The 25,892-nt window shown below is 39.5% G+C and overlaps 1 long non-coding RNA gene across 1 annotated transcript; it reads right to left on the bottom strand.

Annotated features, from left to right (window-relative positions):
* Nucleotides 1-1,828: 1,828 nt before the first annotated feature.
* On the bottom strand, nt 1,829-25,210 carry LOC146865611 (uncharacterized). The gene is made up of 3 exons (XR_014976659.1): nt 24,050-25,210; nt 1,988-2,102; nt 1,829-1,882 (listed from the first exon to the last, which is right to left on the bottom strand). It is a non-coding gene; the product is annotated as an uncharacterized LOC146865611 (long non-coding RNA).
* Nucleotides 25,211-25,892: the final 682 nt, after the last annotated feature.

The following is a 25,892-nucleotide window of genomic DNA, read 5'->3' as shown; positions in this document are numbered from 1 at the left end:
TCATCGTCCCCTGCTCACTTCCGTGCCTGGCAGGTGGTGGTGAACCACTCCGGGGGTCCACGGCCCAGCTGGTGATCAATTTGGCGTAAGCCAGACCTAGTACACCAACCTGGCCTGTCTGCACTCTGCTCCATCAGGCGTCAGCAGCATTCCCACCGCAGTAGGCCTCACAGTGGTCAGGTCCGATCTAGGTCAGCGCCTCTGCTCAGGTGCCTGCAGGGCACACCGTGAGGCTGCAGGTAGTCCATAAATTCATAAGATCAGTATAGGGTGCATAAGAAAGGACTGACCTACAACCAAGCACCTTTAGGGGTACTGCAAGTTCAGAAAAAGAAGGCTCATGGATGTAGCAACGAATGATTAAAAGGGAAGGAAATGCTGAGGTGAGTAAGTAATAAGGCATAGACATTACTTATGAGCAAATCTCACTTGGTAATAAAAAAGGATATATTCAATTGAATCTATAAATGACAAAATGAGGCTGCAGATCTAAAAGTGAAGGGAAAAGGCAATCAGCGCCTATGTGACATTAGAAACGTAATTGTAGCTATGATGAGCCAGGGCCGGTCCGCTTACCATCAGTGAAACGGTTGCAACCACTGAACCCAATGTGGAGGGATATGATTGGTGGCGTCCCATGAGTCAACAATTGTTGGAATGAACAGGTTCCTGAAATAAAAACCAGGAGCGCAATAAGGGAGGGAGGGTGTGAATGGTGTCATACAATTTAGCCGGCGCGGTATTAATACTTAAGGTACAGCCGAAGGTGTAGCATGAAGTGACACGCGATCCCCTCTCTGGAAAGTGCCCGGATGTGTTTGCCAAAAACATCCAGGCACCTTCAGGAGAGGAGATCATGTTTTGCATTTCTGTTTATTTGTTAATAAATAAACCTGATTATAATTTGAAACACTAATTGGTTTTACCAAGTTGGGTGTTTGGTTCTTCGGTTGCACTGAACAAAAGGTCCAGCACTACAATGTGTAAGAAAAGATGTGGCAAGAGAACTGGAAGACCACCGCAGGACACTTCAGGCTAAATTAAGAGTAGACGATAACTAAACCCTAGATGTAGTGACTATGCCATGCTTCCAGTTATATACATTTACTTTGAGCACTGCCAAACCAGTCCAACAACAAGAAAGGGAGACACACTAAATTCGGAATGATATATTTATTTCCCTTACTAAACAATAATTTCCAATCCCAAGGGTTTTCCTTTCTCAAGTTGGGGGGCTCAGATCATGATACAAAGAGTATTTAATATACTTACCATTGAAAAGGTCTGAAAGCACTCTTTAAAATTGTGCAGCACCATGTGAGCGCCCACACTACAACATTCATATGTGTCCCATGTTCCCAATGCATTTTGGACCGTACTTGGGGCCTGATTATGAGTTCAGTGGTCAATGGGACCACCGAACCCATGGTGGAAGTACAAAGGCAGTTGTGGACTACCACTGCACCAGTGGCCCGACTGCCGCATGACGAGTGCGATTGTCGGACTGTAAGTGAACCGCGCAACCGCCGGGGATCTCAGATACCCAGGGCTGGCGTGTCTGTCCTGAGACTGCAATATGCTTCGCAGTGCTGCTGTGGCACCACCAGGCATATTACGAATTTCCTCCCCACCTCACTTTTCATGGCGGTGAGCCCTCTGTGAAAAGTGAGGCGGGGAGGAAACAAAGGATGGCCCTACATGTCAGAATAACCATGCGTACTTACCTTAAGTCAGCATGGTTGAGTTTCGCAGAGGAGTTATGGACCAACTTCCTAGTAACCTACCTTATAGCCTGTGTATCTTGTAATTCACTAGGGATACATAGTAGGTTTTCAGGGAGGAGGGCCGGATACTGGACGATGGACAAATCTTTGTTTTAGACCTGCGAGGCAACAAGAACATACTTTCAGTATTTTAGATTTCTGTTTTCAGAATTGGTCCCTCCCTTTCCTTATACACATACCCTTTGTTAGTTAAATGCACCTACCTGCGAGCTAAAGATGTATTGCACAGCGTTTTGATATTCTTGTGTAGTGGATGGAGTTCTGCAGCGAGTTTGTGTGGCGTAGTTCACTTTACTAAGCTCTTCAGTGTTTGTAGCGCTATCAAAATAAATATCACAAATTTGCACTAATACATTCATGGATTCTAACACAATTTTTTATATGACACTTTTACTGTGATACTTACTAATTAGGTCTTTACTCAAACTCCAGAGTCTACCACTAAGTCAACTTAAAGAGAAACAAATACAAATTCTAAAACTTCGAATTATAATCATTGGTACATTAATACTGTCCTTGGTATCCACGAAAGGAATTATGTTGCAAGCAAACAGTTCTCAAAGTCGAAATGTTCTTTTCCTTAACATCGAGAATTTTAAAGAAAAGGGTTCCAAAAATTTGTTTGTGTTTTCTAGAACAACTTTGTTTCAAAATGCTAATTCTCTCTTGTGAAGGACACCTTAAAAATTAAGCAGTACACTTAGCTTTCTTTCTGTTGTTTTTCCCCAGGTCCGATTTCCTACTGAAATCCGGGATAAAGAATCGGAGAAGAAGACTGCTGCATCAGTTTCGGCTAAGCGTCCCTGGATACCGACTCTCATGATAAATGGAAGACCAAGCACCTTCCAGAAGTGGGTCTGCCCTTAAAGAGTTTTGCCACACCCAAGACGGCCACCACGCGGATGCACGCGCAGTGTAAAGTGGCGCTGCTGAGGGCCATTTCTTTCTTGTGGTGCATCGGTGCAGACGCATATGACTCCACTGGCTCGAGTTCAGTAAGCGTTTCATTCTTCATTACAAAACTCTAATCTTTTGCTCGTAACTAATATGACTAGAATACAAACGTTACCTAAAAAGCGCGTACAAATTGCTACACCACAGACCATATTGTACATGATAAGAATCGCAAAATTCACGATCTTATTATAGCAATGTAAACACATGCCGCTATACGGCAGTGCTGGTTGCACGGGACAGGGGTGGGTTTTTTAATTGTGAATAACTGGTCATTGGGATTATTATGAATCCCTTTGATTAATCTTTCCTGGCACTGCCTTACAGTCTAGGTGGGCAATCATGACTCTAAAGGGCCCCCTTATGAATCTGGGCCAGGGAATACATGCAGGGGGGGCACATGTTGTGCCCCCCCATGTGTGCATGCGCCCCCTGTTCCTGCATTGCACAGACTTAGTAATCCATGCTGTGCAGGAATGGCTTTGACATTCCCATTGCGGTCCCTTTTTGAAAGGCACTGCTGTGGGAACAGTGAAGGACCGTGTGCCAGACTAATAAAATACTAGTAACCTTGCGAGTGGACAATGGTGAGCTTTGGTAGTGCGGGAGCAGAGCGGCGGCATAGTGGCCAGCTCTTGCACCGCCAAAGACTTAATCAGGCCCTAGATCTTTTCTCAGCGATTGTCCAACTCCTACGAATCCTCTGTGCTTACACTCAGTAACCAGAGTTGTGCTTTTTTTATGTAAACAAAAAAATGAAATAAAAACTCACCCATCACAAAGGCTTGAAACCAAATGATTCATTGATTCATCTCCATTTAATACGAGAAGCTTCAGCAAAGGTGGATCAAAAAAGGGAAACCCTAAGAGGTAGTGCTGAAAGGGGACACAGTACCAGACAGGATATGTGCATAGGCATAACTTTAGCAGAGAACATGTGTGATAGCTTGTAAGCAACCACTGTTAAGTAGATACCCAAAGCACCTATATTTTGGGTCTCGTACTTTCAATGCTCAAATGTTTTTGGGGGCAGAAGTACTAACGGCACTGGGGTGCTCACTGGATAAAAAGCCTTCATCAGTTACCAGGGGAACATTAATATATAGATAGTATTTAACCTCAATTGCAAGTGGTGATGGCTGAAACAGATCTATAATTAGCACAACCTCCCTAGCTGCTAATGGAATGCAACCCTGTCAAAAGGAAATGAAACCCTGGCAGAAGGGAATGAAACCCTGTCACAAGGTGGGTGTGGCAGGGCCGGTCGAGTACAGAAAGACTATATTAGAATACGTTCCTGAAGAAAGGACTTTGTTGTTAGTTGACTGCTGACATTCACAGCAAAGTGTCAAAATATTTATATTTATAGTTGTTCCCTTTTCTTTTTCTTTGGGACTAATCCGTCACTTCTTCTCCTTCACAGGCTTTTGAAAGGATCCAGGACTTCATTTGACATGGCATTTCCAGACTCTGACAGAACAGAAAACTCATGGTACAAGAACAGGGCTTGCACTTTTTATGATTATTTTCTCTTTTTTCTTTTCCTTTTCTTCTTTTTTCTCTTTCCCTTTCCAGATTAACCAATGGGTGACTCGCCCTAAAAGTCTTACCTCTGAGGCCCTAGTTGGGGAGGGTAGGGAATTTTTTTTAGTACACTTGTGTCCTCTTTAACACAATATCCCCTCTGGCTGTATCAATGGGCTTACCATAGTTATGACAAGTGATCCCACAATTGCCATTTTAAGTTGAAAACCCTCTACGTTTTCCCCTCATCCATCTTTGCTCTGCTAGCTGCTTTCTCCAGGCCCCATCTAAAATCAGCTCCCTTCCAAGGTTGTCTGATCTGCCTGAGGAGCCACAACTCTCTTGGGTCATGGTGGGGTACAAACGTGAAGTCAGGTAGGCCGCCTCTCCTGCTATTGGTCCACTCTCTCGCCCCTAGCGGTATGTTCCCTACCTGCTGTGGAGTCTCTCCAGACTCCATCTGGGCCTGCTATCCTCTGGTCTGTATAATCAATAAAGCAAAGAAGCTTATTTCGGGTAAGTTACACATAAAACAACATCAAAGACAATGATGAATATGTAACAAAAAGCTTAGATATGTACAGCACATCCAATACTCACTCCCTATACCCACCTGGGGCCTACTTAGTTCATACCAATTTGGTGATTGTACGTCACTTACCTTTACAATCACTTACTCAAGCTCTTGGCACTTTCAACATACAATCCATTCACCAACCTGTAGATTGAGCATAATGGATGTATGACGTAACAACGCGTGCTGTTACATCGCGTGCTGTTACATCGCGGCCGTTACAACGACTGCGATGTTACCACGCTATCCCATTACAACGCAAGTCTTTACATCGACTTGCACTAGATGGCGTGCTAACATTAGAAAAGTGTAATTTACTATTCCAACTCCAGTCCACTTAACAGTAGGGAAGGTGTTGGGATAGTAAACTACACTATTTTTAATGTTAGCACGCCATCTAGCGCAAGTCGATGTAAAGACTAAAGACTTGCGTTGTAATGGCATAGCGTGGTTACATCGCGTTCGTTGTAACGACTGCGATGTAACCGCATCGCGGTGTAATAACCGCGTTGTAAAGGTTGTTCCCCGAGCATAACATTTATTATATGCTATGCAGACCTTGATAGCCTTGAAAAAGTCATGTTGATGAAACATGTATCGATGAAATTCCACAGTGATCCCACTACCCAACATCAGGAGCAAAGCCTTCCTGTGGCATTTGTATCATTTATTTGTACACTGTGAAACTAATGTGCTTTTATTTTGTTGTACAGTACCATTAGTAGAATGACTGCAAGAAGTCCAACCAGTGTTATTACACAGAATAAACCACCACCTGTTTGTAACAAACTAAAATACATTTTACTTTCTCTTTGTACTTGACAGAGAACTTTCACTGTTATAGAATGATGGAGGATACCAGAATTTAAGGGTGGCAGGGCAAATAGTGTACAATTTGGGTGCGGTTTAAATTTCAGTAGGATATTAGAACCTTTCTATGGAGTGGTTCTCATTTGTAGAGACAGTAAACCATTTCTCACCGATGGATCAGTAGCTGATTTCAGTATAATCATGGAGTTAGGTGTGAGGTGGAATTCTCTTTACAAAGAGGATGTCTGTCCTAATGACTGAATAGCAATGTCTTACAACTGCCACTCTGCTTGTCAAAGAGTTTCTCCTCTTTAAACAAGAGACTACCTGGATTCTAACTGACTAATCTTTTGAGTGAAAACTTTCAAGCAGATATTCTACTTTTAGGGGTCATGAGCAATTAGCCTCTTGTGGCTTACCTAATCGGACATCGACATTAGTGGACTTATTTTCAGCCGAGTAATGTTTGCTCCAATCCACACATTGAAAGTTTAATGGACCAAGGCCTTGTACTCCTGTGGGAATATGTTGCATTGCTTTTTGAAGATTTTTGAAATAGCACCACCCTAACTTTTAGCAAATCATTCAAAAGCAAGGACTTAGTAAATGGGTACATGGATTATCCAAATGGGTAGTTGGTGTTAGGAGAAATTCCATTTTCTCTGACAGGGTAATCATTTGGAATAATGCTTGCCTGTGTAAGTAAATGGTCTCTTGGCTGAGTTATCTGGTGTAGTAATTTCTGCCTCTTCCTCTTCCCTGTTCTCTTCTTCCATAAGGGAATGTGCACAGGAGAACATCAGACATGTCCAATTATTAAGATTTGAGCATATCAACTTAACATAAACAAATAAAAAAAAAAACTCCATAATAATGAGAAAATTTGGCAGGAGTCAATACATTGATAGATACAAGGAGCAAGCTCATAGAATATGTATAGTTAATAACAATATCCAGCTATTTCAAGGGCCAGACCAAGGGGATAAAAGACTTGTAAGAACCAAAATTTTAAAGAAAGAATATGAACACACACTTTCCGTTTGGCAGAACGCCTGAATGACTTGAAGGTCACACTTAGTCTGAGGACTCTCCCACCAATAGCCTAGGATCATCCAACAAAGTTTCAGTGAAATAGTGACTTAAGTTTTCCAGCAGAAATCTCTCTGGAGTGGAATCTGTTGCAAAGTTAGTAATTCACTAGCTTGAAAAGTGCTGAAAGCTTTGGGGAAATGCCGACCAGTTTGGGAGACCCACTAACTCCAACGACCCTCCCTTCCACAGCAATTTACTTAAATGTAATTTCCAATTAGGGTCAAGGATGTGGATAAATGACCTGAGCAGTACTTTGATGACCTCTGAATGGCATCGGGTTGCAGAACCAAGAGGGGTAGTGGTGTGAGGGTAGGTATTTGGAAAGCTGAATGAAGAATATTATGGGGGTTCTGTTTGTGTAGTTACAGCAATGACAGCCGGAGGTTCTCCCTTGAGTCTGAAGGTTGGTGCTGCTCTGTTGTACCATCTAGATTTATAAGTAAATTGATTAAACTTACCTGGATGGTACCTGATCCTCTTTATCTTGACATTGGTGATGGGCTGGAACTCCCTCCTCATCCCAACAAAGCAGCATGACCAGCAGAGGTATTGAATTTGGAGGTTTCTGGATTGCCTTGCCGGAGTTCATGGATACTCATAGTGTTGTGCGGACATGGATGCTGTTTTCTCGCCCTGCTTCGGTGTGGCCTTTCCCTTCTTAAGTTTATGGATCAGATTTTCTATTGAAATGCAATTCCTGATTGTTGATGAGGTCAGTGGAATGCACGCACGTCTACTGTCTTTTAAGCATGTTGTCACGCACCATCTATCATCACTTGTCCTCACAGCTATGTGGCAAAACGTGCAATGTCTGCTTGATTTACTGTGTTGTGTGCCACATCACTGTGATGGTCTGAAACATTATGTCCTTATATTTATATTTATTGTGACATGTGGTACATCACAATCATCCTCTTTGGCTTGAGGGCAGTGTTGTTTATGATGAAGGTGAGATAATTCCTAAAGGCTTGCTGTCAGAAACTGGGATCCATTGCAGTTGCCCTCCCACACTTTTTGCCCCCCATTTAAATTGCTAGATGCTGTTTTTTTGACTATGATAGTGCCTGCTAGCCAGGCCCCAGAGCCTATTCTTTTTCCCCTAAAAGTGAAGAGAATTGGTACACCCAATTGCCAAGGTACTTTGTCCCTTATAAGCCCATAGTATATGGTAGCAGTGGTACTCAGAGTAAGAGTGGTAAAGGGGTCACCATGGTTGCAGCACTGTATTGTGCCACCCTGGGTGACCGAGTAAAAATGTGTCTGCAGGTCTGCCATTGAAACCCTGGAGGTAGAGTGCATTATAATAAATGTGTGGATATATATGTATATGTATATATTATCTACTGGCGGTCGCCAGTAGATAGTTATAGTTAGGACCCTGTTTCCATAGGAAATCCGCAACATTCTATTTGGAATAACTTTGGCGCCGGTCGACGAATCCTCGCGAAATTTTCAAAACTAATGGGGCGCTACGCTCCGCTCCTACCCTGAAAGTCTCGGGGGGATTCGTCAAGCGGGGGCTGAGAAAAAAGGGGGGTCCCAAAACCCGTTTTCCCCATGCATTTTTCCATAGGACCTTTAGACACAGCTACAGCCCGAACGGCTGAACAGAGTTACTTGAAATTTGGCAGAGAGGTAGTCTACAGGTCAAGGAAGTGCCTTTTGTAGGTCTGGTGTAAATCTGTTCAGTAGTTCCTGAGAAAATAGCATTTAAATCAATATATATATCTGTGACAGCGCTCCGTGCGCTTACCGTGCGCTTACGGTAAGCTTACCGTACGTGTACGGTGCCGTGCGCGAGCGCAATTCTGATTGGCTGTTAGATCTTAGTAAACATTCGAATCGGTCGAAACCAGGAAGTGGCGGCCGCCATTTTCTCTCTCGCACTCTGAGGGGGGGAGGAAAAACAAAGTTGGATGACATGAAAAGGGGCAGGCTAAACAGCTCCTAATCACCTAGCCTAGGTTAGGGTGTCCCAAAAGAACCCCCAAGGCCAAAAAATCAATTTAAAAAAAAAAAAAAAAAAAAACGCCGAGTGTGCTTATCGTACGCGTACGGTCAAAAATAATTAAAAAAAAAAAAATATCCACATTTCCCCCCCCCCTTGTGCAAAAGGTGCCCGCAGTGCACCTTTTGTGCATGGCATATATAAAAATTGAACATTTAATAGATAACTTTTCACAACGAAGCACATAATATGTCGTCCGTGTGCGGACGGTGCGCGAAGCGCACCGTGCGTACATGGCCCATCCAGCGTAACGTGGGCACGCGGTGCGCGTAGCGTACCGCGTGCCCACCGTGCGCGCACGGCACTAACTGCGTAAAGTGGGCGCGCGGTGCGCGAAGCGCACCGTGCGCGCACGGAACGAACTGCGTGAAGTGGGCGCGCATGCCACGAACGGCGTAACGTAACTTAGCATTTAAAAAAACGTACAAATTCACTGAAAAAACCATAGGTTTCACACACGTTATAGTTAGGAATTAGCATTTAAAAAACCTTGCAAATTCACTGAAAAAACCATTGGTTTCACACATGTTATAGTTAGCTGGACATTTCACTCGTGAAAAACCATTGAAATTCCCCCGTTATAGTTAGTGCAGGCAACTATAACTCACGCGACCGCAATCCTCTGCTGATGACATATGTGTCTTTATGAAAAAAAAATATTTGTAATATATGTATAGCTAAAATTTAATGGAAGAAGACATGGGCAAATAAGTGTCTAAATACAGTATTAGCATCAGCAGAGGATTGCGGTCGCGTGAGTTATAGTTGCCTGCACTAACTATAACGGGGGAATTTCAATGGTTTTTCACGAGTGAAATGTCCAGCTAACTATAACATGTGATTTGATTTTTGATTTGATTTGATTTGATTAAAAATTTATAAAGCGCACGTGTGCCCATAGGCGTCTTGGCGCTGAGCAGAGACAATGACTACCTGGTGAAAAAGAAAGCGGTCTGGTCTACAAGGAAGAGAACAGCCAGGTTTTTACCTCTTTCCTGAAAGATAGGATAGAGGGGCTGTTTTTGATAGTGATAGGAAGGAGATTCCACGCCCTTGCTGCATGTAACAGAAAGCTTCTCCCCCCCATCTGACCTGCTTGTATCTTGCTGTCTGAATGAGTTTAGATTGACTTGAACGAAGGGTCCTAGGGGGCTCGTACAGTTGCAGGTGGTCTATCAAAAACTTAGATCCGGTCCCTTGCAAGGCCTTGAATGTCAGGCAGACAGATTTAAATTTTATTCTTTTGTCTATTGGTAGCCAATGTAAGGATTTTAATTTGTGTGTGACTGGCTCAGATCTGGGGATATCAAGGATTAATCTTGCCGCAGCATTCTGCAGGCGTTGAAGTTTAGCCAAGTGTTGGGCCTGGATCCCAGCAAATAGAGCATTCCCGTAATCAAGCCTTGATAAGGCCAGGGCAGTTACCACCGTTTTGCGGGAAGCTAGGGGAATAAAAGGCAAGAGTTTCCTGATTACTTTCAGAATGTACCACATAGTAGATGCAAGTTTATTTGTCTGGGCATCAAACGTGAGCTTATTGTCCAGTATAAAGCCAAGATTTTTCAGTTTGTTTACTGGACGTGGGCACTGGCCTAGGTTATTCGGCCACCAATCCGGGGACCAGATTTCCATGTCCGTGCCTAGCATCATGACTTCACTTTTGTCTCCGTTCAGTTTTAGACAATTCCTCTGCATCCATAGGTTAATTTGAGTCATGCACTCTTGAAATTTTTCTGCTGTGTCCCTGATGTTATTTTTGATTGACACCACTATTTGGGTGTCGTCGGCGTAAGAGACTGGCAGAAATCCACAATTTCTAATAATAGCAGCAAGGGGCTTAACGTAAAGATTAAAAAGAGTGGGGCTCAAAGAGGACCCCTGAGGCACACCACATGGGGAGCTGAAAGATTTTGATTTTGCTTCCCCCAACTCTACTGTAAACGTTCTATTAGACAGATAGGAGGCAAGCAATGATCGAGCTGATGAGTGCACTCCTGCTTCAGTTAGACGGGTAAGAAGAATGCCGTGATTGACCGTGTCGAAGGCCGCCGAGAGATCAAGTAAGATCAAGGCGGCCTTTCCTCCGGCATCTAAGGTTTTTTCAGTGAATATATATATATATATTCACTTAAAAAACCATAGGTTTCACACATGTTATAGTTAGGTGGATATTTCACTCGTAAAAAAACAATGAAATTCCCCCGTTATAGTTAGTTCAGATAACTATAACTCGCGCGCCCGCAATCCACTGCTGATGACGTCACATATTACATCACTCATGACATGGTCAGTGGCATCACTCATGACATCACTGATGACATCATCCTTGTGATAGAGTGGCGGCCGCGCGAGTTATAGTTATCTGAACTAACTATAACGGGGGAATTTCATTGGTTTTTTACGAGTGAAATATCCACCTAACTATAACATGTGTGAAACCTATGGTTTTTTAAGTGACTTTGCAAGATTTTTTAAATGCTAATTCCTAACTATAACGTGTGTGAAACTTATGGTTTTTTCAGTGAATTTGTACGTTTTTTTAAATGCTAAGTTATGTGTGTATTATTATTTTTTTTATATATTTATTTTACAATAAACTACATATTAAAAAAAATGTAAAAATTATTATTATTTTATTTTTTTGGTTTTTCACCGTGCGCGCACGGAGCGCGCACCCTCGCCACCTTCCTTTTTCACTCTTGCACTGAAAACAAACAAAATGGCGGCCGACACTTCCTGATTTCAACCGATTCGAACGTTGACTAACATGTAACCTCCAATCAGAATTACGCTCGCGCATGTTAGGTTGCTCGCACGGTTTCTTATTTAAAAAAACACATTTTTTCCCTTTTTTTGCTGTTTTCAGAATATATTGAATTTCACTGTAAATTGTGAAACCAATTGCATTCATCACTTAACAGCGGGCAAAAAAATTAACAATCTGAAAGATTGTTTAAAAAAAGCCCTGAATCTCTTCTCAGTAAAACATTCCTTTATAGAAATGTAACATATTTAATAAAAACATCATCTAAAAACAACAAATATTTGCAATAAATATCGCCTGTAAATCTTGTTGCTTAAGCACATACACCAAAATAATATCTGTCAAAGAAGTCCACAAGAGAAATTTTTACCTTTCCATGAGGCCAAATGGTAATTTTTAAATTCTTTTTTGATGAAATATCCAATGGTAATCCGATAAAATCGCAAAAATGATTTGTTCAGATGTTGCAATTTGTATCTAAAATTTTGGTTTCAGAAAAATTAAATAGGAATTTGGTAATTCTGCAGGCAAACGTTGCTTGAAAATCAATTGAGAATCATTACACAGTGTCCAGTCTTTTTCACATTTAAGATAAACTGTGTAATGACCAGAAGTTATCGAAGGTCCATCATGTAAAATTATTGCAACTGCAACAAAAGTTTTTCCAGATATTGATAATTGATGTCCTGTAAACTTCTTTATTAAAGTGTCCAATTTTGAACCATCAGCCCTACAACGTTGCATCATTAAAATTACATAACTGTCCATATTTCTTTAAAAATAATGTTGAAAACATGTCTGATTTACATTTAGAACATTCCATGCTGTGATTGGCATCTTTAACTATTTTACTAAAAGTCACTGATTGACTCTCTGGTAATGTTAAATATATGAACCTTTCTGAATCAACATTAGAGCTGCATGTGTTGAAACAGTTTTCACAACTATGTTCCCATTTATAAGAGAGACCAAACATATTTTCTATTTCTACCCCTTCTTCTTCCAGTACCATAAGGATATACATCAAGAATTCCTGTGCATCTTTCTGGACATTTTGAGTAAACTGTGTACATCCTGAACATACATCTAAAAGTTTTCTAACATCAGAAACACTTTCTATTTTAGTTTTATCAATACTCAGCTTCTCAAAAACTCAGCAGAGAACAAAATCTTTTTACATGATTAAGTATTATCTGCTCTTGCAAATTTTCAAGATAAAATACAACATTCAGCACTACATTAGCGTAGCAGTTGACACCAGAGCTATTTTCAAAATGACAACCAACAACCTCTTGAACACTGTCCTTTTTCTTTTTGCTTGCAATCACATCACTCTCCTTTTGTTTTCTCTTCTGTGCATCCTCATTACAGATATTCTCAATTCTCCTTTTCCGAGAAACAACACGTTTTTCAAACACAGGATACTGACCTAAATGAGGAGCATAGCTTCTTCTTAATCTATTATACACAATTTGCATCAGCACTAACTTTTGAGTCATCAAAGTCTATCATGAATAGACCAGATAATGTTTTCACTCGTGACAAAGCAACATATGCCATACCTTCTTTGAACACAGTAGAACCAATGTTTACAAAAGCACTATCTACAGTTAATCCTTGAGATTTGTGAATAGTTACAGCATATGCTAGAGAAAACGGAAACTGCTTCCTACGTACATATAAGTCTTTCACAAGCAAGAAACGAACTGAACAACGACAAATGTCTTTAACCTCTTCAATCTGATCAAATTTTATTTTTAAAAATTCAATCCCATCTTTTTTCTGGTATTTCACAAAACCCACAACTTTACCCATAGCTCCATTCACTAAACCTTTTTCTACATCCAAATTTCTTCTTAAAAATACTCGACAGTTCATACAAACATAAAGATGTTTTTCTAATCCAGCTGTTTTCGAAATATTCTTCTCTAGAGAATCCAATTTATTTTTCAATGTGCCTGTTAATGTAATAGTAATTCCTTCATGCTGAATTTTGTCCACTGCTTCCATTTTCTTAATCTCTTCCTTTTCCAATTTCAAAAGTTCCTCATTGAATATCGAGCATTCACGTAGTGTTGGCATTCAGCAGATTACAGTATTTTTTTCTGCAATGTTCTGGTATATTTTCTCTGCAACTATTTCTTCACTTGGAAATAAATTATGTAGCAACCGACTCTGTAATGCTTCTCTGCCAACTTCTGTGAGTAGTCCAATTCTGATATCTTTCTGAATACTTGCATAATCTTCATCGTTTGCTTGCCTCATATTGGTAGTGAGTTCTTTGTACTCAAGGAACGACCAAAAATTCGCATTACCAATACTTCCTAATGACTTCTTCGTGTCTTCATGTGTCACAGTATTAAACACTGGTTGTCCTTTCACTGGAGTGAGCTGCAGAAGATCCCCAAAAACTATAACATGTTTTCCACCAAATAACACATCATAGTCTCTCTTTAGAATTTGCTGCATTCTTAAATGCACAAAGGCAAGCATTAAGTTTGATACCATGCTTACCTCATCAATAATGAGAACTTGCATCTTCTTCAACACTCTTGAAACTTCGAAGCATGCGTCTCTGGTTAGCTTGTGATATTCTATTTTGTTCTCATGCTCCACTGGTAACATTAGCAAGCGATGTAAGGTAATTCCTTTTATGTTATATGCTGCTAACCCAGTTGGAGCAGTAACAACACAAGACAAAGTTGAATCTGTTTTTTGCTGTAGGTAGCTTCGGATGACTTTAATTAAGAAACTTTTTCTAGTTCCAGCTTGTCCACTCACATACATCCTGATTGGTTCAAATGATGCGCAGGAGCACTCTTTCTTTTCATGTAGTAATCCATGATCAATTTTTTTTGTGACTTCTTCATAACTTTGTTTTTGTTCTTCATTCAGTTGCTGTTCCAAATTTGGTAAGTCTATTAAATCTTCCTGAGCTTGATTCATAGCTGTTTCCACTTCAGTCATTGCTATTGCAGCTTCATTTTCTACGATTGGTTGTCCTAGGGGATCTTGACTGAGCGTTCCAGAACTTTGGCTGACTTGAGAACTGTCTCTAGCTACTTCAGCTGCAATTGTAGCTTCCTGTTCAATTTCTTCATTTAACATTTGCACATAATTTGTGAAAGTACTGCATTCAATCGTATCTTTACATGCATTAAAGGAATCTTCATAGCTGTGAAAATCTCCAAGTAATTCATCCTCTGAACGCCATGGTTTAAACAGCTGTAAAAGTGCTAAGTAGTAAAATTCCTTTTTGTCAGGAGTGTCGCAACTCAGCTTCCTGTGATTAATCAAACTTCCTTTTGTTTGCTTCACCAAACATCCTTCCTCACCAATGACTTTATATTTTCCATTGTTGATATCTTCTGTGGCTTTCCGTGTAAAAGTAGTTCTGCAGCACTTCATAGAGACACATGCTCTCAAGATGACGACTTCTTTTTGGGTAATATGTGTCCAACATGTTTGATTTCAAAATATCTGTACTTTCCGGGTCATTCTCTGCCAAATATTCAATTTCTCCAACAGATTTCAGTACCCGATTTCGCATTCCTGCAAGGCCTAAACTTTCCCAAATTATTCTTCTGGATTTGGAGTAGAGACTTGCAGATGATAACCTATCTGAGCATTCGTAGGATCCAATTTCTCGATGCGATAACATCTTTAAACTGAAACTGTATAGCTTCTTACTGACAGTCTTCTCGTGAGAAATCTCTTCTCACATTTCCTTCAATTCCGTTTTCTCAGATTTAGTGATGTAAGATGTGACATACCGAGCAGCAGCAATAGAATTGTCAGCAACATACTGTATATCCATGTTAGCATTCCACATGGATAAAATTACTGGGTTGTAGTCATTTATATATTTTGACTCTTCTTTTCTTCTTAGGTTGTACGTATTTTTGGGAGATTTTCTTGTAATAGTATGTCGCACAGCTGACATAAAACTGTTGACTCTTCCTTTTGAAAGAACAGGTCGTGGAAATCCAAATCGACATTTTGTGTAGAATTTTTCTTTACTCTTGTACTTTCGTCGACAGTTTTTTCCACACCGATGACTTTGGAAACGTAAAACTTGCTCTTTTAAGTTTTTCTCTTCTGTGCTTTTAGGTATAGCACATGTTGCATATTCTTCTATGAAACTTAAAACTGCATCATCATAATCTGTTCAAACTTTTGGGGCATCCTTGATCAACAACTGCATATGAATATGAGGAGCACCTCTTGCTTGGTACTCTTTTCTCCAAAAGAAATCCACAACTTCTCCAAGAGGTGGATTTTTTTTATTGCAGATGAAGGACATCATAGCTTCAAATCTATGATTGAAATATCTGCAAACATTAACCGGATCCAATGAGCACAATTCTCCTGCTGTCTTGTATTGGATGTTTTCAATATTTGAATTTGCCTCTCGAAGAAAATCCAGAAGATCATCCCAAGCGTACTCAGCACAGCTTAGGGTGAGAAACCATGTAGGAGTTCCTAAATTCCGTAACATACATTTCAATTCTCCATGGCGTCGGCACCAATATTCATTTGTCCCACGCTGACAAGCCATTAGATTAATCAATTGAGATTCCAAATGATCATCTCGCTGTTGCACTTTGTTCATAAAATCCTTTGCAGACACATTATGTAGATGTACTCCAGTTTTCAAAATGTGATTTACTGCATAATATAGTGCTGACAAATCACTTTCAAATAAAAGATGGAACAAATAAGGAATACTTTGACGAAATCTTGGATCTTCTGCATATAATCTTGTAGTCCGATACTCAGAAGCAGGAATCTGTACTGGACGTTCATCATATCGTCCACCTTTTCCTGTAGGAAACAGCTGGGGAAAACAACGAGCTTCCAAGCTCTCCTCCCATACACTCACGGGAGTTCCTTGTGCTTTTTTCATCTGAAACAGATCAATAGTGTTTGCCATAAATTCTTTTGAATGAAGAGGATGTATGCTGAAATGTTCATAAATTTCTTCTTCTTTTGACTTATCCACTTTTTCAATTTGCCCAGCTGGTATTCCTGAGTCTGGTAGTAAAACTTCTTCATCTTCATCCATATAAATTGTTTCATACCATTTATTATTTCTTTTCAAATATAAATTTGCTCTTTGTACTTTTCGTACATCTACCAGCTCCTGCCAAATTTTCTTATTCTGTGTTGGTACTCCATTAACCAAAATAACTAATGGTTCAGTTTCCAATCTATCTGCATCAATAGTTTCCATATTTTTTTTCAAATCCAATGGCAAATAGACAACTCTTCCTTTTAAACCTCTTTGTAAATCCGAAGGAGGTAATTTGCCTGTTTTGGGCTCCATACGAACTATAGTCTGAAAAGGATGGACACATTGAATGAGTATAGACTCATACGTATTTAAATCACTAAGTTCTGCAGGAATTTCAACCAATTCTAAATTATTATGTACAGCTCTTGCTGGCATTTTATTTTCTTCTAACTTGTTATAACAGTATTTACAAATACGGTGATATTCACCCAAATCAAAACAATTTTCCAGAAATAAATATGTAGCAATATCCATCCACTATGTATTATTTTCTTTTTCACTTTTTTTTATAGAGATCAACATACCTGGTTTGATTTTTATAATGGCTTCTCCGGCAACAAATACAAGTAATATTTGGTCTTTCATTAGAGATGATAGTACATTTTGTCATTTGATCCTCAAAATTTTTACTAACAGTGGGTTCTACATTCTCTTCCACATTTTCTTCAATAACTGTGTCATTACCTGCACTTTCTTGTTCCGGACCAAAGCAACAAAACTGAATTTCATCAGTAACCTTCTCTACATCTGATAGAGATCCACGGAACAGAGCCCTATTCAACTCATTTAACTTTAGTGCTGGACTTTTAGCAAAATACAATCTTCTCACAAATTTTCTCATTTCAGTATGATGAACTGCCAACATCCTAAAATGGTGAAAAACACTTTGGCAAACTTTCCTAGAAAGACAAGCCAGAGAATGTCCTTGCAAACCAGTATTCTCTCTCACTCTACATGAATCTAGTCCTTGAAGCACCTTACTCTTCTGTTTAACACTTTTTTACTATATTCTCTTAGAAACTCACGTAATTTATCAATAGATTCCTGTCGTACAGTACAAATACTACTACAATTCCAAGTGTACACTGGGGCTTTAGGACGTCTCCCCATAACCTCATCAGCTATCACTTCTTCCTCATTTCTTGGAACCATTTTCTCCTTTTCCATTATACAACCATCTTTCACTTCATAAGCACGACCTCTGGTGTCAACTGCATGCAGCAAACTATTACTTTGAAGATAACTCTCTTCATTAAAAAATGGTTCAGTACTTGAACTATGCATCCATTCTCCTAAAAACACTTTACAAAAGTTATTTCTTTTCACTACTCTTTTCGTTTTGCTTTGTGACTTCATTACATTGACCATTTTATCTAATATATGGATCCTGTTCAAAATTAAAATGAATAGTTTTCTTTTCAAATCTAAAGCCTTAGCTACAATTGATTCAATATCTTGCTTTCGCTTATAAAATTTTGCTTTCTTCTTATATTTTTTCACATCCTTTAGCAAATTGGACATCACTCTTCTCTGAAACATTTTTCTACGAATGTCTTTAAATGCTATTTTTCTTTTTAAGTCAATCTTTATTGCTTCTGATTGTACATTAGCATTTTGTAATTTCTCAGTTTTATCCTGTTGTTTTCTACTTGAAACACTATTTGCAGTGGGGACATTTTTCAAATTTGTTCTTTTTTTGAAGATATTTTTTTTTAAATCCTTAGTTTGCTTACCAGAAGACTTTTTTTTTTTCCAACATGAGAATCTTCAACTAATTTGGGTCCTCCAGTTGTCTTCAAATATAAATGTTTTTTCTGTTCTTTTCTCTTCCTTAATTTTAAAGGCATCTTTAATTTATTTCACTGTTGGTCAGCAATACCTGAAAGAAACTAAAAAAAAATACCTTTATGTAATTTAAATTTATTACTATATTTTTTCTGTGCTTTTCAAATCTTATAATACTATCTACCCCTTTCCTACAAGTGAAAAACACAATAAAACATACATGAATTAAAGCTTCCCCTTTCCTACGAATGTAATTCTAAAAGAACCAGAGTACCACGAATTAAATCTCTGACAACAATTCCTGTGTGCGCACAGACTCATGGTGTGATTCTAGGCAGAAAACAAAATTTAATTTGCAATTTGAAAGCACACTTACTACTGTGGTAGAACAAGTGATAATTACTCTAACAGTCTGACACATTTTCATTATATTTTTCAGAAACAGAAAAGAGCACTAGCCCAAACAGCTTTTTGAGACCATGAACATGTGCAACCTGAATGACGTACTACAGTCTAGCAAAGGAAATGAGCCTTGGTGATGTTCAATGTATTAGCGTTGCTATCTGAAACACCACACAGCGCTGAATAGTAAGCATGACTGTACATGAGAAACAGCTTGCTCTCTGCTAAGATTGTGCTTCTGGAGACTGTCTACTGTCAAGTGCAAGAGAGATCTGCATTGACGCTTGCACAACTGCATAAACACTGGAGACAGGTATGTAACACTACATGTGTGGTAAGGGTTAATAGGACTTTTGAACATGTACAAACTACATGACCCATTGCAGGAGTGGAAGGAAAATCTACCATGTTGATTTCAAATGTGTTAGCATTGCCCTCTCATTTGTGACATATTAATTTGGGCTCAATGCTAGCCATCACAGTTCAAGAAAACAAGCTGCCCCTTTCCTACGAATGCAATTCTAAAAGAACCAGAGTAACACAAATTGAATCTCTGACAACAATTCCTGTGTGCGCACAGACTCATGGTGTGATTCTAGGCAGAAAACGAAATTTGATTTACAATTTGAAAGCACACTTACTACTGTGGTAGAGCAAGTGATAATTACTCTAACAGTCTGACACATTTTCATTATATTTTTCAGAAACAGAAAAGAGCACATGCCCAAACTGCTTTTTGAGACCATGAACATGTGCAACCTGAATGATGTACTACACTCTAGCAAAGGAAATGAGCCTTGGTGATGTTCAATGTATTAGCGTTACTCACTGCTATCTGAAACACGACACAGCGCTGAATAGTAAGCATGACTGTACATGAGAAACAGCTTGCTCTCTGCTAAGATTGTGCTTCTGGAGACTGTCTACTGTCAGGTGCAAAAGAGATCTGCATGGACTCTTGCACAACTGCATAAACATTGGAGACATGTATGTAACACTACATGTGTGGTAAGGGTTAATTGGACTTTTGAACATGTACAAACTACATGACCCATTGCAGGAGTGGAAGGAAAATCTACCATGTTGATTTCAAATGTGTTAGCATTGCCCTCTCATTTGTGACATATTAATTTGAGCTGAATACTCGCCATCACAGTTCAAGAAAACAAGCTGCCCCTTTCCTACGAATGCAATTCTGAAAGAACCAGAGTAACACGAATTGAATCTCTGAGAACAATTCCTGTGTGCGCACAGACTCATGGTGTGATTCTAGGCAGAAAACGAAATTTGATTTGCAATTTGAAAGCACACTTACTACTGTGGTAGAGCAAGTGATAATTACTCTAACAGTCTGACACATTTTCATTATATTTTTCAGAAACAGAAAAGAGCACATGCCCAAACAGCTTTTTTATGCTGAATACAAACCATCACAGTTCCAAAAAACAAGCTGCCCCTATCCTACTAATGCAATTCTGAAAGAACCAGAGTAACACAAATTGAATCTCTGAGAACAGTTCCTGTATGCACACAGACTCATGGTGTGATTCTAGGGAGAAAACGAAATTTGATTTGCAATTTGAAAGCACACTTAGAGCAAGTGATAATTACTCTAACAGTCTGACACATTTTCATTTTATTTTTCAGAAACAGAAAATAGCACATGCCCAAACAGCTTTTTTATGCTGAATACAAACCATCACAGTTCTAAAAAACAAGCTGCGCCTTTCCTACGAATGCCATTCTTACAGAACCAGACCAACACAAATTAATTCTCTGACAACAATTCCTTTGTGCACACAGACTCATAGTGTGATTCTAGGCAGAAAACAGTATTCCTGGGTGATACCAGTACACCTTAACTTCTAGAGAAGACATACTCCATAATATCTTACAAGTTCAAGGCACTTAAATATCTTCCTTATCTTAAAATATAAAACACAACTTTAAAAGTGGAAGGAAAATGTTCCATGTTAATTTCAAATGTGTTAGTATTTGCCTCTCATTTGTGAGAAAGTGATTTCTGCTGAATGCTAACCATCACAGTTCAAGAAAACAAACTGCCCCTTTCCTGCGAGTGCAAGGCTAACAGAGCAAGAGCAACACAAATTAAATCTCTGATAACAATTCCTGTGTGCACACTGTCTCATGGTGTGATTCTAGGCAGAAAACAGTATTCCTGGGTGATACCAGTACACCTTAACTTATGGTGAAGACATAGTCAATAATATCTTACAAGTTCAAGACAGTTAAATATCTCCCAAAATACAAAATGTGAAAAACAACTTTAAAAGAAGAATCACATTTCTAATATTTATATCAAAATGCACCACATACATCCCCTCTCAAATTCATAACTCACCTTTAAAAGTAGTTAGTTCAGAAAGAAATGTGGCACTCAAACGGCAGATTATCACAGCAACAATCTCTGAGCTGTACACCTCTCTCCTCTCACCAGAACCAGTTAATGGCAATGTTTCCCTCTCTTTTTTCACACATATACATGTTAACTCCAAATCACAGTGCTTCCCACATTTTTTTCAAATGGAAATACACATTTCTATTGGTTGCAAATTTCAACCCTTTCCAAATGATCCCTTCCCCCAACATGACTTCTGCCTGCTACCATAGCAACAGGTCATGGAACACTGCTGTGAGCAGAGAGGTCATAAGTTCAACACACAATGTTTCTAATCCTTAGAGCAAGAGTGCTTGACTTTTCAAACCTAACAGCAAATCCAAATTAATGTTCTGTGGGTACACATTTTTCTGAGCCAATACAAGACATGCTTGTAAAAATCTAAACATACAGCCTAGTTTTAACTTTAAAATGGTTTGAATCAGCCAATCAGTTCTTTTTAAAAAAAAAAAAAAGTATGTTAGCCTCCATTTTACAACTATCTTTCTTTTCAAATTGCCATTCTACTGAAAGACACCTTCTGACTGCATCCAGATCTCCTTGAAAGATGTTCACAGTGTGGATTGTAGGTCATAGCTATGTCTTCTGGAGTGAAAAGTTTTCAGAAAAAAGAGGTATTGTGAAAGACCTTGCTTTGCCAAATGTAGACATTAAATGGATTGGTCAGAGAGGGTTAAAGTGGCACCAATTAATGCCTTTGGTGAAAACCTTTCTACATCTCCCACAGCCTAACATTATTATTGTGCACTGTGGTGGAAATGACCTAGGCACTTTAACTGGGGTAGGTCTGGAAATGCTTGTTAAGGACACCTTTGTGCAATTGATGTCACTTTTTCCACAAACTGCCTTTGTATATTCTAATATATGCCAAAGGCAAAAGTGGAACTGGTCCAACCAATTTTGTCTGCAGATTGACAAAGCAAGAAAGCACATCAATAAGTCTGTTTCTGCTTTCCTCAGAGACTATGGTATGGGTTCTATATACCACAACAACTTGCGTTACAACATGCAAGACATTTATAGAGGAGACGGTGTTCATTTCAATGATGAAGGGAACAGAGTCTTCCTCTTGAACTTTAGACTCTGCATCGGTACTTACTTGTAGGAACCAAAAAAACACTCAATAAACACAACAGCTCTTTTTAGAGCCAACCAACATCTAAACATTTAATTTAGATTTTTAATTCTATTTTTTTTTACCGCCGTACGCGTACCGTACGCGCCCGGTACGCGTACGCCGCGATTTAAAAAAAAAAAAATATATATATATTTTTCACACTTCTGGGTCCTTTTTGGACCCCCTGACAAAGGCTAGGGGGTCTGCAACTCTCTACCTTGCCCCCTTTTCACGTTCTTTATCTTTGTTTTTCAGTGTGAGACACATAAAATGGAGGCCGACACTTCCTGATTTCGACCGACCGGAATGTTTACTGTCATGTAACCACCAATCAGAATTACGCTCGCGCACGGCCGTGCGCGTACGGTACACGTACGGTACGCGTACGGTGCGCGCCTATAGATATGTATGTACTTTTAACTGCAATTTTCTCAGGAACTACTGAACAGATTGACTCCAGATATTCAAAAGGCACATCCCTGACCTGAGGACTTTCTCTTTCCCAAATTTCAAATAATTCTGTTCAGCCGTTCGGGCTGTACCTTGGACTAAATGTCCCTACGGAAAATGCATGGGGAAAACGCGTTTTGGGACCACCCTTTTTTCTCAGCCCCCGCTTGACTAATCACCCCGAGACTTTCAGGGTAGGAGCGGAGTGGAGCGCCCCACCTAGTTTGAAAATTTCGCGAGGATTCGTCAACCGGCGCCAAAGTTATTCAAAATAGAATGTTGAGGATTTCCTATGGAAACACGGTCCTAACTATAACTATCTACTGGCAACCGCCAATAGATAATATATATATATATATATTCACTTAAAAAACCATAGGTTTCACACATGTTATAGTTAGGTGGATATTTTTCACTCGTAAAAAACCAATGAAATTCCCCTGTTATAGTTAGTTGAGGTAACTATAACTCGCGCGCCCGCAATCCTCTGCTCATGACGTCACATATTACATCATTCATGACATGGTCAGTGGCATCACTCATGACGTCACTGATGACATCATCCTTGTGATTGAGTGGCGGTCGCGCTAGTTATAGCGAGTTTCAGGGTAGGAGCTGAGCGGAGCGCCCCATTAGTTTTGAAAATTTCACGAAGATTCGTCAACCGGCGCCAAAGTTATTCAAAATAGAATTTTGAGATTTCCTATGGAAACACGGTCCTAACTATAACTATCTACTGGCGACCGCCAGTAGATAATATATATATATATATATATATATATATATATATATACATACATATATATTCCAAACGAAACCGCATTCCACTTCCTGGGATGCAAGATCAAGCCACACCACTGTGCTAAGTTACAAATTCATTTTATTCTGGCAGCAAACACAGCATGACGCGTTTAACTCTCCTGAGTCTTATTCATATGCAAAGTGTCAAAAAGTCACTAATTGGTCTATTTTATAGCTGGTATTCATGAACTGTGATGAAGGACAAAGTACATATTTCCAAACGGCAATTCAAAATGCGCAGGGTGTGACTGCAGTAAATATGTAAGTTCATCTTGAACATGTTTTGTTGCTGTATGGAAGCAGTGGCAATTTTAATTTTAATGCAAGGATGAATCCTTATTCCTTATACTGTTTTGGCATCATTTCACCCATCCACTGCTTACAATTTTTCTGACTAATTAATAAACACTAGTATTCAAACTACAGTACCCACAAAGCCTTCTTATTGCAAAACAAATACCGGTGTCCCAAAAGTCACTGAATTAAAATACCTTCAGTCCTTCGTTTTGGAACATAATTATGCAGTCTCTTTCGTGCCTTTAAAAGGATAATTCCATGTATGGCAGAGTCTGTGGCATTAAGTTTCAATTCAAGGTCGTGACATTTTCTTGAAAACTTCGATGGAAAGAAGCTTCTCTGCCTTCATTTGATGAACGTGAACACAGAGTGCAAAGAACAGTTCTCTGCAAATCCTGGCTGAATTGCAAAAAGTTTTCCGAACTTCATGAGCGGGCCTCACACTGGTAGCCCTGCTCCAGTCACTCCTTTAACTTTTTTTTGGCAGCTGGCGGGCCTCCCATCTGTAACAAATCCATACGAACTGCGACGCTTAGGGTGCCCAGCCTCACGGATCGGGGCTTGTTCAGTAGCGTCAATCCTGATATATTCCGAACGAAACCGCATTCCACTTCCTGGGATGCAAGATCAAGCCACACCCCTGTGCTAAGTTACAAATTCAATTTATTCTGGCAGCAAACACAGCATGACGCGTTTCAACTCTCCTGAGTCTTATTCATATTCAAAGTGTCAAAAATTCACTAATTGGTCTATTTTATAGCTGGTATTCATTAACAGTGACGAGGGACAAAGTACCTATTTCCAAACGGCAATTCAAAATGCGCAGGGTGTGACTGCAGTAAATATGTAAGTTCATCTTGAACATGTTTTGTTGCTGTATGGAAGCAGTGGCAATTTTAATTTTAATGCAAGGATGAATCCTTATTCCTTATACTGTTTTGGCATCATTTCACCCGTCCACTGCTTACAATTCTTCTGACTAATTAATAAACACAAGTATTCAAACTACAGTACCCACAATGCCTTATTATTGCAAAACAAATACCGGTGTCCCAAAAGTCACTGAATTAAAATACCTTCAGTCCTTCGTTTTGGAACATAATTATGCAGTCTCTTTCGTGCCTTTAAAAGGATAATTCCATGTATGGCAGAGTCTGTGGCATTAAGTTTCAATTCAAGGTCGTGACATTTTCTTGAAAACTTTTATGGAAAGAAGCTTCTCTACCTTCATTTGATAAACGTGAACACAGAGTGCAAAGAACAGCTCTCTGCAAATCCTGGCTGAATTGCAAAAAGTTTTCCGAACTCCATGTGCGGGCCTCACACTGGTAGCCCTGCTCCAGTCACTCCTTTAACTTTTTTTTGGCAGCCGGCGGGCGTCCCATCTGTAACAAATCCATACGAACTGCGACGCTTAGGGTGCCCAGCCCACGGATCGGGGCTTGTTCAGTACCGTCAAATCCTTCATTTGATAAACGTGAACACAGATCGGACGCCCGCCGGCTGCCAAAAAAAAGTTAAAGGAGTGACTGGAGCAGGGCTACCAGTGTGAGGCCCACACATGAAGTTCGGAAAACTTTTTGCAATTCAGCCAGGATTTGCAGAGAACTGTTCTTTGCACTCTGTGTTTTTACATTTTTTTCATTAATAGATTTTTGCATTTACATATATTTTTTATTAACGTATTTTTTGCTATCCTGTTAGTTTAAAGATACCTTAGATTGACTCACTACATCGTATTGGACTTTGGACTCAGAAATTGTTACTCGCAAAGAAGGATTTAGCGAGGCTCAAGGTGAATATAGTTAGGTATTCGGGTAGATCAGACTAGTTGTTGGTCCTGATTGAGGATGTCTTTACGTTGTGCTTTTGTACTTTCAGGTTTTCAATTGACGCTACTACATCGTATTGGAATTCGTACACAGAAATTGATACTCGCAAAGAAGGATTTAGCGAGGCACAAGGTGAATATAGTTAGATATTCGGGTATAACAGAGAAGTTTTCAGTCATGATTGGGATGCTTTTTACGGTGTGTT

Source organism: Triturus cristatus, chromosome 2_1, assembly GCF_964204655.1.
Source record: "Triturus cristatus chromosome 2_1, aTriCri1.1, whole genome shotgun sequence".
In the NCBI taxonomy this organism is placed as follows: Eukaryota; Metazoa; Chordata; class Amphibia; order Caudata; family Salamandridae; genus Triturus; species Triturus cristatus.
Note: the sequence above shows the minus strand (reverse complement) of the source record. Positions and strands in the feature narration are given on the sequence as shown.